An 11,403-nucleotide genomic window follows, 5' to 3' on the forward strand; every position below is an offset into this window, starting at 1 on the left:
TGATATAAATAGTTGTATACCTATGGAAAAAATTGCATACAACTTGAAGAACAAATACAACATTTATTACAATATGACAGCCATATTTGGATCACATAGGGGCCCAATTATAAATATAATAATAAAAAGGACAATAATAGATGCTGCTGTAGCATAAATGCAAGTGACTTCCCCATTGAGATTGCTATGGTCAACATAAATGTGAGCCCTGATGGTGTGTGGATTTATATTGTGAAAGGGAGGGGTTGTTTTGGTTTTTTTTAAAGAAAGTGTTATTTACACACACACACACACACACACACACTTTAATATTGGAGAGTTTACTATGTATATTTATGGGAAAAACAAATAAAATAGTTTTAAAAATCAGAATTTATAGTCATGAACATGTCATGAAATTGTTGTTTTGCAGTAGCATCACAGGTGCAAGTATTGCTATAAATTACATTTTAAAATAAATTGGTGCAAAAGAGGTAGTGTCTGTGGTTCATTGTCCATTCAGAAATCTGATGGCAGAGAGGAAAAAGCTGTTTTTGTACGCTTGAGTGTCTTCAGGCTCCTGTACCTCCTTCCTGATGGGAGCAGTGTGAAGAGGGCATGGCCTGGGTGATGAGAGTCCTTGAAGAAAGAGGCTACTTTCTTCAGACACTGCCTCTTGTACATGTCATTGATGGGGTGAGGACTGATGGCAATGGCCAAGTTCACAACTCTGTTGTCTTTTCCTGTCCTCTGCATTGGCACCTCCATACGAGGCAGTGATGCAACCAGCCCGAATGCTTTTCAAAACCTTTGGAGACCTACCAAAACTCCTCATGAAGTATAGCTGCTGGAGAGCCTTCTTCGTGGTTGCATTGATGTTGACACCCAGAAATGTGAAGTTCATGACCATTTTCACTGTTGATCCCTCGATGAGGACTGGTTCGTGTTCTCCTAATTTCACCCTCCTGATGTCCAGTCCATGATCAGTTCCTTCATTTTTCCAACATTGAGTGTAAGGTTGTTGTTAGGACACCACTCAACTAGTTGATCTATCTTGCTCCTGTACATTTCCTCAATTGCCATCTGTGATTCAGCCAACAACTGTGGTGTCATCAACAAATTTGTGGATGGATGGCATTTCTATTGTGCCGTGGCTTCATGGTATTTTTGGATTTTTTAATTTTACGTTTGATTAATTGTGTGGTTTCTATTGTCTCTTGAAATGTGGTGCTCAGCTGTTGTCAAAATGGAAATCTGGATAAGCGCATCTTTATATTTCCTGAGATTCATGGTTAACCTATATAATACAGGAAAGGAAATAATTACCAGTATATAATTAATCTATATTCTCACTATCTCCTGACAGAGTGCGATCTTCAAATCGCATCGAATTGGAAAGTCTAACTCTAGAGTTTTCAGGGTGCAAGAAAGTTTGCCAATTCCACTGATCATCACCATTATTCCTGGGTTAAATGCTTACTATGAAAGACAGCTGCTCAAAGCAGATTTAAATGTTGCAGATAAGTGAGAAAGACTGCAGATGTTGGGGTCTTGTGGGGATTAAGCAGATCACACAGCATCCATGGAAAGTGCAAGGCAAATGTCGTTTCAGACCTGAGCCCTTTATCGGAAACCTGCCGTACTCCTTGTATATCATCCCCTCAAAACTGATCAGCAAACTCCAAGACCTGGGAGTGAACACACCACTGAGTAACTGGATCCTGGATTTCCTCACATCCAGACCACAATCAGTGAATATTGGTAAGAACTTGTCCACAATCTCCATCAGTACCAGAGCATCACAGGGCTGTGTTCTTAGCTCTGCACTACTCACTTTACACCCACGACTGTGTGGCTCAGTACAACAATACAAATTTGCTGAAGATACCACGGTAGTGGGTTGTAGAAAGAAAGGTGATGAGTCAGCATACAAGAGGGAGATTGTAAACTTGGTTGAACAATGCATCAGCAATAGCCAAAACTAAGGAGCTGATTGTTGACTTCAGGAAAGGAAAGCCAGAGGTGTAAGATCCAGTGATCATTGGGGGATCAGAGATGGAGAGGGTGGGAAAATTTAGGTTCTTGGGAGTTACTATCTTGGAGGATCTTTCCTGGACCCAACACACCCATAGCATTGTGAAGAAAGCATGCCAGCGCCTCTACTTCCTCAGGAGTGCGGAGGTTTGGTATGACACCAGATACCCTGGCAAATTTGTGGAAAGTGTGCTGACCAGCTATGTCTGGTATGCGAACACCAATACCCCTGTGTGCAGAGGCCTCCAAAAGGTAATGGACACAGCCCAGGACATCACAGGCAAAATCCTCCCCACTATTGAGTATATCTACAGGGAACACTGCTATCGGAGAGCTGCAACAATCATCAAAGATCCACATCACACATTCTATTCTTGCTGCTGCTATCAGGAAAGAGTATAGATGCCACAAGACTCACATCACCAGATTCAGGAACAGTTTCTACCCCTCCTCAATGGCAAAGTCACTTAAGGTCTCTTGTGGACTTCATTGATTTTCTTTTCTCTTTCTGCATTACACAGTTTGTTTACATTCGTTATCTGTTTACAATTCTTTTATTTGCATGCTTTTGCTGTGTAGTTTATTTTTTGCACTACCAATGAGTGGCAATTCTGCTGCACCCGAAGGTAAAAGGGAATCTCAGAGTTGTATTTGATGTCTGTACTCTGACAATAAATCTGATCTGATCTGCTGCATTAGTCGCGATATTTCTTCAGCATTCTTGTGTAAACTTCACAGAGCAGGCTTATTTTGAATGCAGGTGAGAAGGATTTGAGATCTGTAGTATGTCATGGATTGGGGGCAGAATGCTGGTGGTGAGCAGGGTCCTGAAGAGGCAGAGTTCCCTATTTTGTAAATCCATTTCAAATGTGTTTTCTGTAGAACCCTATTAACTAGCACCAACAGCACTAATATAAAGTCTCATTAGGAACTAGGGAAAAGCAATTTAGGCTGCATTCATAGCTGTGTGGAAATTAAATTATTTAATTGTATTTAAGACTGATAATTACTTGGAAGCAAATTGAATGAGTGTTCTTTTATTCTTAGCAACATCTTTTGTTTGGATCATAAATTATGATTAATTTTAAGGACTGAAGAACAAATTGGTTATAATGTGGCCTCAATTTAATAACAAAATCGTCCTTGTTAGTTGTATGTCATGAATTACTTAATGAGGTCACACAGATAATAGAATTCTCACAGGGTCTCCAGGTCTAAAAAATGGGCCCAATTCTATTAAGATGTTATTACCGAGTGATAATTTGTTATCATGATGGTTTGTTTACTTACCATTTAATGAGGTTGCAAGTTGAACACTTGTTTTTATGCCCTTTCAACCATATCTCTATTTCGTTAGTAAATTATCTCCTGCAGTCTGCTAATTAAACCTGGTGTGTGTACTGTTACGAGCCCAGAGGACCCCAAAACCCAGCAGCAATAGATATTCACCAAGACAAATGGTTACTTAAACAAAAGTTGCTTTTAATTATCTTTAAGCTGTGGCGGCTCACCACTAGGCAGGCGAACTGGCCCCGCTTGTAAGCCACGCGGCGGGGCAGCCGGCCAAAATGGCGCCATCGGGGGTTTTCCCTTCCTCCCAGCATGGGGCTCAGAAGCCCGCACTGGGGGACCACGTGACGCCCAGGTGACGTCAGTGCCCTCCAGCGAGGTTCTCAGCCAGGTCCAGGTTGGGAGTATAAGTACAGCCCAGCAGCCTGCACTAAACTAGTCTGCTCACTAAGCTCAACCCGTCTGGTTGTGTGTGTTATTGCAGGAGCAGTGTAGCTGCCGCTACAATCGGTGACCTCGACTGGTTCAAACGTCTTTGAACCCATCATGAGCGAGCCTGGGATCAGCGCTATAGCAGTGAAACTGCCTGAATTCTGGGTTCAGGTGCCGGAGACCTGATTCGGCCACATGGAGGCTCAATTTCACCTCCATCAGATTTCGTCCGACATGACCAAATTCTACAATGTGGTCGCTGCCCTGGACCAGGCCACCGCCTGATGCGTGCTGCACCTCATTCAGCACCTACCCGCCGAACACAAATATGAGACCATCAAGCAAGTGCTTACTGGATCCGTTGGACTATCCAGACACCAGCATGCTGCTCGGATGCTGCATCTCAACACTGTGGGAGACAAGTCCCCAATGGAGCTGAAGGATGTGATACTCGTGCTCATGGGTGAGCACACCAACTGCCCACTCTTCGAGCGCATTTTCCTCGACCATTTGCCCGGGGCCACTGCTGGTTCAGGAGAGCTTCACCGACCTGAGGAAGGTCGCCCAGAAGGCCCAAGAGCTATGGCTCGCATGATTCCCAGAGGGCTCAACAGTCCAGCAGGTCATGAGGCACGGACACGACCACACCAAGCCCACTCCTAGTACTGCGGTAGAATATCTGGCCCCTGCAGGTTCCCCCAAAAGCATAACCAAGGCCACAGCATCCGCTCCAGGCCTCTGCTTCTACCACCAGTGCTGGGGAGCCAAGACTCGGAAGTATTGACAGCCCTGCTCATTCCAGGGAAACGACCGGCTGCTGTTAATGGCTGCGGCTGCTGTTAATTGACTGCTCAACGAGGTGACAGTTCCTGACCGTTACCCCATCCCCCACATCCAAGACTTTATGGTCAACCTGCACGGTGCGAGGGTTTTCTCCAGGGTTGACCTGGTTCATGGACATCACCAGATCCCGGTGCACCTTGAGGACATACCCAAGACGGCCATCGTCACCCCCTTTGGCTTGTTCGAATTCCTGCGCATGCTGTTCGGGCTCAAGATGACCGCTCAGACCTTCCAACGCCTCATGGACTCTGTGGGCAAGGGCTTGAATTTTGTCTTTATTTATTTGGGCAACATCCTCGTCGTCAGCAAGGACCAGGCGCAACACAAGGCCCAACCTACGCGCTCTTCTCCCAGCTGGCCAACTTCAGCCTTACCATCAACCTGGCCAAGTGCTAGTTCAGGAAAGAGTCCATGCAGTTCCTGGGCCATACCAACACCGCCGAAGGAGCCACACCCGCTGGTGCAAAGGTCGTCGCTATCAGGGAGTTCCCACGCCTGGACAGCCTCAAGGGGCTGATGGAGTTCGCGGGTATGGTCAACTTTTACAACTGCTTCATCCCGGGAGCTGCATGCATCATGCAGCCGCTATTCTCCTTCATAGCAGCCAAGCACAAAGCGCTCGCATGGAACCTAGAAGCCTGCACTGCATTCAAGGCCACCAAGGATGCCCTCGCGAAGGCCATCATGCTCACCCACCGGCACATCGACCTGCATATGGCACTCTGTCTATGTCTCTGCCACAGCTGTCGGTGCCACCCTGGAGCAGCAGGTGAATGGACATTGGAAGCTGCTGGCATTCTACAGCTGCTTGCTCCGCCTGCCGGAACACAAGTATAGTGCCTTTGACCGCTAGTTACTGGGCATGTACCTGGCAGTGTGGCATTTCCACTATTTTTTGGAGGGGAGGACTTTTACCATCTTCACCGACCACAAACCCCTCACCCAGGCGCTCGCAATGGCAAAGGATCTCTGGTCGGCCCGCCAGCAGCGTCACTTTCCTTCATGTCAGACTTTACCACTGACATTTGGCACAAGGAGGGGAAGGACAATGTGGTTGCCGATGCACTCTCGCGACCGGCCATCTGCACACTGACGCCCGCCCTTGACTTCGACCAGCTCGCCTGGGACCAGAAGTCTGAGGAGTAGTCGAGGGTTTCAAGACAGCCATCACCGGCCTGCGGTTCCGAGACCTCCCGACTCTGAGTGGCGAAGGCACCATCCTGTGTGCAGGGCACCCTGCGGCCAGTGGTTCCCCAGCAGTGGCGCAGGCAGGTCTTTCATCACATTCACGACCTTTCACATCTGTCCATCAGGTCCACGGTCCAGATGGTGGCAGAACGGTTCGTATGACATGGGCTGCGGAAGCAGATCACGGGCTGGGCCAGAACATGCACCCATTGCCAGATATCTAAGGTGCACAGGTACACCAGGACGCCCATACAGGAGTTTGAACATATCTGGGAACGGTCAGCTACATTCATGTGGACATCGTCGGGCCCTTACTCGTTTCCCAGGGCAACCATTACCTGTTTACGACGGTGGACTCCACCACTCGCTGGTCCGAGGTGATCCTGATGCCAGACGCCTCCACCGACTCCTGCTCCCGAGCACTGTTGCACGGTTGGGTCACCTGGTTCGGCATCCCGGGTCACCTCACCAGCGATCGGGGCGCCCAGTTCACATCTGCACTCTTGACACAGCTCGCCAACAGGTTGGGGATCCAGCTACACCACACCACGGCCTACCACCCGCAGGCCAATGGACTGGTCGAACGTCTGCACCACCACCTTAAGTCGGCACTCATGGCCCTCCTCACCGGTCCCGACTGAGTGGACGAACTGTCTTGGATGCTCCTGGGCATCCGCTCCACTCCCATGAAAGATCTGCAGGTGTCATCAGCTGAGCTGGTCTATGGTGCGCAGCTGGCACTACCTGGTGAGTTCATCAACGCACCTCACAATCCCCAGCGGTTGCTGCACGAACTACCTCCTCACCTCAGGGCACGCTTGGACTCGCTTGAACCCCAGCTGCCGCCCAGGCATGGCACCTGCCCGTCTCAAGTTCCTGGCGAACTGCTTTCCGCAGAGTATGTTTTCGTTTGGTGGGGCCCGACCACAGCACCTCTGCACTGACCGTACGAAGGACCGTACAGGGTTGTACAGCATTCCAGCTCTACGTTCACGCTGGACATTGGCGGCAGGCGGGAGCTGTTTACTGTGGACAGGCTGAAGCCAGCGCACCTCGATCCCACTGAGCCTGTGGACATAACCCAGCCCAAGAAGTGAGGCCGCCCGGCGAAAAAGGACATTGGCACTGGTTCTGGTGGGGGGCTGTGTGGTGGCTCACCACTAGGCAGGTGAACCAACCCCGCTTGTAAGCCACGCGGCGGGGCAGCCGGCCAAAATGGTGCTGTCAGGGGTTTTCCCTTCCTCCCAGCATGGGGCTCAGAAGCCTACACTGGGGGACCACGTGACGCCCAGGTGACGTCAGCGCCCTCCAGAGAGGTTCTCAGCCAGGTCTGGGCTGGGAGTATAAGTGCAGCCCAGCAGCCTGCACTAAACTAGTCTGCTCACTGAGCTCAACCCGTCTGGTTGTGTGTGTTATTGCAGGAGCAGAGTAGCTGCCGCTACAAAACAATAAAATAGAATCACACTTTAACTTATTGCTATTGACTTAACTAACCTAGCTTAACCCTTTTCTAATTCTAAGTGCACGTGTATGTAATGTGTGTGTCAGCTCAGAAAAGTTCTTTGATTCACAGTCCAATCTCACTTCTCATTCCTCCAAGTTCACTGGTTGCTGGCAATTCTTATACTGTGCACAGAATTTAACTTTTATAAAGTTCACCAGGCTTTGGTGTTTGAATGGTTACCGCTCGGGAAAGTTCTTGTCGGTTTTCAGAGAGAGATTTGTTGTAAGTTGGACACCCCAACCACTTCAGTGTCGTGCTGAAGAAACTCCATACGATAATGTCTTTCTTTCAGGTCACCACAGAGTTCCTTCTTGTTTCTTTTATTTCAAGTGAAATATTAGACACCCAGTCTTCTCCTCTTGCATGAACCACAAGGGCTTTGACCAGGCTGAACCAAGAACTCACAACCTGTCGTCCAAATGAAGTTTTCCACAAGGTTTCCAGCTTTGATCTCTCTCTCTCTCTCTCTCTCTCTGAGAGAGCCTGTTTTACTCTCTCTGCTTGCAAAACTACATTACCCTCTTAGAACTGCTCTAGTGCATCTGCAGCTCCGACAAGCTCTTTCATCTGTTGCATTTTTTGTAAACTACAATCCATTAGTGAAGTCTCTTGGGCACTCTCCAAAGCTCTTGCAAAGGCTGTGGGGCCAATATGTCTAGCATTAGCAGAGCTCCAGTATTTCAAATAAGATGTTTGTGTGTGACCTACTCTAACAAACCTTTCCCAATTTATCTCATTAAAAACATATCTATATATTCTGACACAGTACATAAACATGGATATTTGCAGCCGGTGACCTTGATGTCAGGTGAGATCATATGCAAACAGGAAAAAAAACCAATGGCTGGATTTGTTCTGAAACTCGATAGATGAGTTGATATTGTGTGTAAAATGGCTCATCTGTAAATCCAAACAAAGATAAAAGAAGCAATTTGTTGTGAGCATGGTCTGTTCACAGCAAACACTTTCTTGTGAAAAGGCACCAATTTCAGTTTTTTAGCTTTCTCATCTCAGTCAGAAGATCATGTCACCATCATCCTACCTGTCATCACATCTCAGCAAGGGAATGCATAATAGGAACAATGACCAGGCTCATGTAACCTCTCAACCTGCTCTTCCATTAAGGAAGATCTCTTCTTTAACTTTGACTTGTGTTTTTCCATAGTTCTCAATCTCAAATTTTATTTTATTTTTGAGGATGTGACAAAGATGATTGAGGGTAGGGCAGTGGATATTGTGTACATTTACTTCAGTAAAGCATTGGACTAGGTCCCTTGTAGCCTGGTCAGATTATTAAATCAGTAAAGAACACTGATTTGGTAAACTGAATCCAAAACTGTCTTAGTTATAGAACATGAGAGTTATAGTGAGAATCAGTACAGGTTTGTGAGATTTATTAATGTGTTGGTCTGACAAGTAAGTTGCAGATAGAGAGGAAGGTTGTTGGAATACAGTTTTTTTCTTTTTCAATCTTTTTATTGATTTTATAATTAAACATAAACACATGATGTATATGAAATAAATAATGTGCAGAAAGTAACAACACTTTATACAAAGCTATTATCTTCTTTCTTTGGCTTGGCTTCGCGGACGAAGATTTATGGAGGGGGTAAATGTCCACGTCAGCTGCAGGCTTGTTTGTGGCTGACAAGTCCGATGCGGGACAGGCAGACACGGTTGCAAGGGAAAATTTGTGGGTTGGGTGTTGGGTTTTTCCTCTTTTGTCAGTGAGGTGGGCTCTGCGGTCTTCTTCAAAGGAGGTTGCTGCCCGCCGAACTGTGAGGCGCCAAGATGCACGGTTTGAGGCGATATCAGCCCACTGGCGGTGGTCAATGTGGCAGGCACCAAGAGATTTCTTTAGGCAGTCCTTGTACCTTTTCTTTGGTGCACCTCTGTCACGGTGGCCAGTGGAGAGCTCGCCATATAACACGATCTTGGGAAGGCGATGGTCCTCCATTCTGGAGACGTGACCCACCCAGCGCAGCTGGATCTTCAACAGAGTGGACTCGATGCTGTCGGCCTCTGCCATCTCGAGTACTTCGATGTTAGGGATGAAGTCGCTCCAATGAATGTTGAAGATGGAGCGGAGACAACGCTGGTGGAAGCTATTATAATCAGTACCCATATCGCTAATCACTTCTAAACCCTAAATTAAGGAATAATATGAAATATTTTATTATAATATAGAATATATATATCACCACTACCTAGACTGAAGTTCTGTGGTGAAAAGATTAATACTCTGCTTCAGAAAAAGAAAGCTTGAAAAAAAGAACATAAAATTATCATCAAAATTGTTATTCTGTTCGTTCTGAAAATAGTTCACAAATGGTCCCCACATATTTTGAAAATTAATTTTTGTATCAGTTACAGAGCATCAGATTTTCTCTAACTTATGGCAAGGCATAACTTCACAACTATTGAGCATGAGTGGGTGGAGCAGCATCCTTCCACCTATGTAGTATTGCACATCTTGCCATTAAGGGAAGTAAAAGATTATTTGACATTTAGTTGGCATTAAAGTCATGCCGTTCTCTCCAGTAGTGCTGAAAAAGACAACTAAAGGATTAGGCACTAAATTTAAGTTGAGAATTATTGATAAAGTCTGAAAAACCTCCGTCCTGTATCTTCCAAGGCTCAGACAAATCCAAAACATATGAATTAATGTAGCATCCCCATTGTAACATCTGTCACAACGAGGATTCATATTCTGGTAGATACAAGAAAATTTATCTTCGGACATGTGAGGTCTATGGGCTACTTTAAATTGTAAGAGAGAATGATGAGCACATAATGATGAGGTAGTAACCAATTTAAAGATCAAATCCCAACTCAGATATTGAAAAATGTAAGTCCTGTTCCCATACTTTTAAAATTTTATCTATAACTGCTTAATGAAATTTCATCAACGTATCATAAATAGTAGATATTAAACCTTTCTGTAAAGGTTGTATATTAAAAATTGTGTCAATAATATTCAGATCAGGAGCATTGGGAAACTCTGGAAATTAAGAGTGGAGAAAGTTTCTAATCTGCAAATAACTAAAAAATGAATTTTAGGTAAAGCAAATTTGCTTGCTAATTGTTCAAATGAAGTAAGACTATTGTCAATAAATCTTTAAAACTTGTAATACTTGTTCTATACCGGTCATGAAAAGTTAAATCATTCATAGAAGGTTGAAAAAAGTAATTGGATAAAATAAGATTGGAAAGAGAAAAACTGCTTAAACCAAAATGTTTTCTGAATTGCAACCAGATCCTCACTTTACGTTTAACTACTGGATTATCAATTAATTTATTTAACTTAATTAAATATCCAAGAAATACAACAGTGGAAACTTTTCTTGGTGATTTTTAACTCCAGGCATGACACTTGTTGGGCAATAATTTATTTAACTTAATTAAATATCCAAGAAATGCAACAGTGGAAACTTTTCTTGGTGATTTTTAACTCCAGGCACGACACATGTTGGGCAATAATTATATGTCCAAAATGTGATATTACATATGTTAACTGCCTAATAGTAAAATCTGAAATTAAGTAGAGCCAAACCTCCATTTCTTTTAGAAGCTTGAAAATGGGTCTTATTTAAATGAAAGACCTCAACAATGAAGATGGTGTTTACATCCGGTATCGCACAGATGGCAGTCTCTTCAATCTGAGGCGCCTGCAAGCTCACACCAAGACACAAGAGCAACTTGTCCGTGAACTACTCTTTGCAGATGATGCCGCTTTAGTTGCCCATTCAGAACCAGCTCTCCAGCGCATGACGTCCTGATGACTCAATAACGACTGGTTCATCTGTCTTAGTAAAGTAAGAACATTTTCTTTAAATAAATGTTTAATTTTTCACAATTATAATACCAGGATAAGTGAATTGATTTCTTATAAACTTGAAAAGAAGATCAGTATAAGCAGGCATTTAAAGGAAAAATCTCACTTCTATAAAGATTTAATTTGTAGCCTGAAAATTGACTAAATTGAGAAAGCAATGATAACATAGAAGGATTAGGAGTTTCAGGGTTGGAAATGAAAAGCAGATCATCTGCGTAAAGAGAAACTTTATGAACAGTCTCCTTCCTACAGATTGCTGAAATGCTCTCAGATTCCAACATCCAATAGCTAACAGCTC

General features: G+C 44.8%; 1 protein-coding gene across 1 annotated transcript in view; it reads left to right on the forward strand.

The window, feature by feature from the left end:
• chfr (checkpoint with forkhead and ring finger domains, E3 ubiquitin protein ligase) overlaps positions 1-11,051 on the forward strand; it is a 100,713-nt gene extending 89,662 nt beyond the window's left edge. The window contains exon 17 of the transcript XR_011356073.1: positions 10,839-11,051. The gene's annotated coding sequence lies outside the window, so the exon portion shown is untranslated. The remainder of the gene's footprint in view (positions 1-10,838) is intronic.
• Positions 11,052-11,403: the final 352 nt, after the last annotated feature.

Source organism: Narcine bancroftii, chromosome 4, assembly GCF_036971445.1.
Source record: "Narcine bancroftii isolate sNarBan1 chromosome 4, sNarBan1.hap1, whole genome shotgun sequence".
Classification (NCBI taxonomy): Eukaryota; Metazoa; Chordata; class Chondrichthyes; order Torpediniformes; family Narcinidae; genus Narcine; species Narcine bancroftii.